The sequence below is a fragment of the Brassica oleracea genome, chromosome C6, assembly GCF_000695525.1.
Source record: "Brassica oleracea var. oleracea cultivar TO1000 chromosome C6, BOL, whole genome shotgun sequence".
NCBI classification, from domain to species: Eukaryota; Viridiplantae; Streptophyta; class Magnoliopsida; order Brassicales; family Brassicaceae; genus Brassica; species Brassica oleracea.
Window position 1 is genome coordinate 23,920,565 of NC_027753.1, and position 5,017 is coordinate 23,925,581.

The 5,017-nt window shown below is 33.2% G+C and overlaps 1 pseudogene; it reads left to right on the top strand.

Moving 5' to 3' along the window:
- The first annotated feature begins 2,639 nt into the window (after positions 1-2,639).
- Positions 2,640-3,310, top strand: LOC106299561 (annotated as a pseudogene).
- The last annotated feature ends 1,707 nt before the right edge of the window (positions 3,311-5,017 follow it).

Consider the following 5,017-nt stretch of genomic DNA (forward strand, 5'->3'; position numbering starts at 1 on the left):
GACCTCGCGAAGCCATTTGGTTGCTCATTCCCTTCTCTCTAACAACGAGTTACCTTCTTTCTCTAGGTAATTTTTTTTTTCTTTTAGTTTTAAGTGGTTAGTTAGGTGATTAGATTAGGTTTGGAATTAGTTTAGGATGGAAGTAGATTAGGATGGAGTTAGATTATGATGGAATTAGAATAGGTTTAGATTATTTTTATATAAAAATTTTGAATTGTTCATTACCATCTATTTTTTTGGGTTTTTTTCTTTCAGATTGACGATATTGCTATGGCTGGCGGTAGAAAGAGACTTAGGAACCTTGCGTCTAGAAACTCTTACGGGAGTACCTTTCTCGGACAGCCGGATCCATCAGCTTCTACCTCCGACACATCATCCGACTTCTTCGACAAAATAAACCTTAATACTTAGATTTTTTCGGTTTTAATTAATTTGTATTTTGAATATTTTATATTATGGATATTATTATGTTTACGGATGTTAGATATTTTCTTTTAATTTTATCAAATTTTAAAAATTAATCAAACTAAATTTAAATATTTGATTTGAGTTAATATATAAAATTCGTAAATAAATACAAAATTCGAAAATAAATAAATAAAGTTGGTCAAATTTACGACCAATGAACATCTAAAGTTGATGTAAAGAGGTCGTTACCTTACGACTAATAAACATCGACATTAGAGGTAAATTGGTCGTAAGGTTACGACCAGTGTACGACTAATATGTCTAGTCGTAATATTACGACCAATGTGCCTCTAATAATTAATTACGACCAGCTTCTAACGACCAATCGATTTTCGAAGTTAATTAGTCGTAATGCCCATATTACGACTAACTAGCTACTAATACTGTAGTCATTAAGGTCATTGTTTTCTTATAGTGACTTATAAATCTCAAAGGAAAAGGAAAGTGTTTGTTTTTCAAATCGCCGAAGATACCTTCGAGTCAAGAGGAATCATATCGACACAGATATGCTCGCAGCCTCTCTGCACATTCTTTGCCTCCCAGAATTGAGGAAACAGACTTCGACGATGGCCTACAGCGACCTGAGTTTAAATCAGTGAGAAGGATAGATGAGATCGCCATTCTGCAGAATTTTTTTTTTGGATTGTAAGGAATGAAAGGATGCTGTTCAGGGGATGACGGCTGACCTTTTTATAACTGAGATCCACCGACTGAAGAGAAGAGAGGTGCATTGAATGAGGATCATGATATGAATGGGATAAAGGAGTTAAGATGGTAGTTAATGACAACGATTGAATGCATCCGTAACGTTTCAATTTCCCTTACCCAGCATTAAAACACGTATGGCAAATTGCTCCTGAGATTCTCCGTAAGTAGTCCTCTATCATCACCGTTCAAAAACTCCATGGACAGTTTACCAAAGCAGAGGATGAAGAACACTATGAATCCTAGAAATCAAATATGAAAATGTTGAAGACGGAGAGGGTGTCTGTTTATGTTATGAGTTTGATCAGTAAACACAAAAAATTTAGAAAGCCCATTTAATTTAATCTGTCAGGCCCAAAATCATAATCTATCGTACAGAAGAAAAAACAAAGTACACATGTCACGCTACCGATTTGAAAAAGCGTTGCAAAAGGCCCACCAGATTTCCAATTAAATGAAGTGCATCGTTTTAAATGGCCGGGACATGTGATGCGTTTTGGGAGTTCGAATTAGTGATGTGAAATCCCACGTGGATGACCTAGGAGTGTAGCAAACTGTACTTTATATATAAAGATTATTGTTGTAGATAGATTTTGTAGTCCATGTATAGAGCCAATACGAAATTATTTGAATACAATTGGCTTTGTCATGTATTTATTCTAATGTCCTTTGGCTTTATAATACTCTCTCTGTTTTTTATTGTAACTAGTTTAAGCAAAATTTGTTTGTTTCAAAATATAAGTACTTTTCATAATTTTAAGTAATTTTTATTTTTATTGGGTATAGTGTTACCCATCAAATAATATATACTTATTTATGATTCGTTTAACTACACCTAATTTATATATCAAATGCTATTTTTGGAAAAATTAATAAATTTATTAATATTTGTGCTTTCAACTAATCATTGATTATATTCTATCATTCATATAATAATGAACATCAAATGCATCAAGTATCCCCTCTTTGTTAATGGCACATCACCCGAGATTATTAACCTTCCATGTTTCCACTGTAACTTAAACAAAAGAAATAACATATAACTTCTTCTTTTTCAACACATTTGGTACGTCAAGAAATAACATATAACTATAAACTAATGTTCTGGGTATGTGATACTTCTGCCAGCCTGCCATGGACCGAAAGTGATATATAAGTAATCTCTCAATTATTTTTATAATAAAACTATCTCTATCAGATAAAATCATAAGGGGTAAACATTTTATCCTTATCCAAAATTATATCACAAAGAACTTAGCATCTTTCAAGAAAATTTTGTTTTGTGGGACATTTCAGTTAAAATATATTTTGAGTGGGATACATCAATTATACATTTATTCAGTATATTTTATACAAAAAGTCCCGAAATAAAATAATCCAAAATCTTACCACAATAACATTTATAAATAGCAGTTTGTTTTTTCATTATAAATAACAGCTAGTCCAAGCATATGAACCAACGCAACCTAAGCCTTCGCCCTTCTTCATTCCAAAACAAACACTAGTACAAGTACGACTTCGTTACCAACTTTTCATGAAATCTCAGGGCCGGCCCTGTCAATATCGCAAATGGAAAGAATAAGAGATTTGTCATCGAAGAAAGCAGCAGTTATATTCACAAAGAGCTCATGTTTGTATGTGTCATAGCATCAAGACGCTATTCTACGAACTAGGAGCTAGTCCGACGGTTCATGAGCTCGATAAGGACCCCGAAGGCCGTGAAATGGAGCGGGCCCTGCGTGCGCTCGGCTCATCAAACCCTGCGTGTTTTTGTCGGAGGAAGGTACATCGGGTCAGCCAAAGACATCATCTCGTTCCACGTCGACGGGTCGCTCAAACAGATGCTTAATGACGCTAAGGCCATATGGTTGTAGCGTTCCAACCATCGTACATATATGCATATGTATACATATATATGATATCAAGAATCAATGTGTTAAAAACACATATTATACATACGTATACAGATTATCTGGAGGAAGCATAGATGTATTAAAATGCTTATTAGCTTTCTTCGCATGGAGGTAACTTTATAATAAGTTACACATTTATAGTGTATATATATGTATCTGCTGACAAAAAATATGTATCTTGCATTGTAAGGAAGAAAAATCAAATGTGCCAAGCAACTGTGTAACACTAGTGTTAATTTTCCACGTAGTTAAATCATATATATGTGATTAATGCTTCATTTACTGAATTGAAATTGTTATTAGTATTGTGCAAACGAATAATATAAAACAGAGGATCGAGATATAGTGATATGATAGATCGATGAATTGACAAGACAAGAGATGACTATCAGGAAGGAATTATACACGTAGACGAGTACTTCTATAGGATCCCTTATCTTCGGTGAATGAACAAAAAGAAAAAATAGAATCTTTTACACATGAAAAGCTTCACCCACAAGGCACCGGAACACAGAACAACACTAAATAAACATGTGGTCAGTGCGAAAATTCACATCGCATTACGCCATTACCGTATAATATTTTATAGTTTTTATCTATTTTGTTGTTCAATATCGTCGAGTAAGCTCAATTTCATAAATATTTTTTTTTGAAGGCATTTCATAAATATATTTATCAGAACGTTTTTCCTATATCTTTTAGCATCTCCAACCCATAACACTATGATAGTGTTAAAATCACACTATTTTAGTGTAATTTCAGCACTAAAAAAAATTCTTCTCCAACCATAACTCCAAACTTTACAATAAAAGTTATTTTATAATATTTTATGTATTTATGTTTTATTTGTCATTTATTTAATTGTTTATTTTATTAATAAATTAAGTGAATAGTGTTTTATTGGGGTGAATAGTATTTTAGTGTGGTGAATAGTGTCATACCAAATTTGGTGTGAAATTATAGTGTTGCACTAAAATAGTGTGATTTTTATTGTTGGGCTGGAGAAAGTATTTGTGTCAAAATCACACTAAAATAGTGTTTTGGAGTAGGGTTGGAGATGGCTTAACCACTAAAATTAGGTCGATGGGTCGAATATGTAATACGTACTATTTCAAGTAAAACTATTTTAATAGCTCAAAAAAAATGTAAAACCATTTTGCAAGACTGATCTCATGTTGTTAGATTTTGTTGCCATAATTGACATGTTTATTTGGCTGCGCCTGGGATATGTAGTGGTGGCCCATGGCATGAACACAAATGGCTTAGGGCACTGAAGTTTGCATGTCTAAATTTTTTTTTTGTTTTAAATTCACCTTTGACTTATAGCCTCTTTTTTTTTGGACAACAAACTTATAGCCTATTATGTTTTTTTATGATAGGTCACTGAAGTTTGCATGTCTAAATTTTTTTTTGTTTTAAATTCACCATAAGAGGTCATAACTTATAGCCTATTATGTTTCTATCTGCAGCAAAATTAATAACCTATAATATATATATATATATATATATATATATATACACATATATGTAGTTTCTTTTCTGGCACAACTGCAGGACCATTTTATACTAACACGAGATTTAACTTTTTTTCCTAGATTACTAGAAATTCGATTTTTTACTCCTCTAAAGAGAATCATCACTACAAGAAAACAGCAAGGATACTGAGGGAACAAATCGTCGGAATTTCGTCGGAATAACGTTATTCCGACGACATACCGACAAAACAAGTCCTCGGAAATAATTCCTCGGAATTTCTTCTTTCCTCGGAAATCCCTCGGAATTTTCCGACGGAATTCTGAGGAAAAATATTTCCGAGGATCACTTGTTTGTCGGAAATCTCCTCGGAATATACCGAGGGAGAACTTCATCGGGATATTTCCTCGGAAGTTCATCGATCGATGCGTTTTTGGACATATATCCATCGATCGATC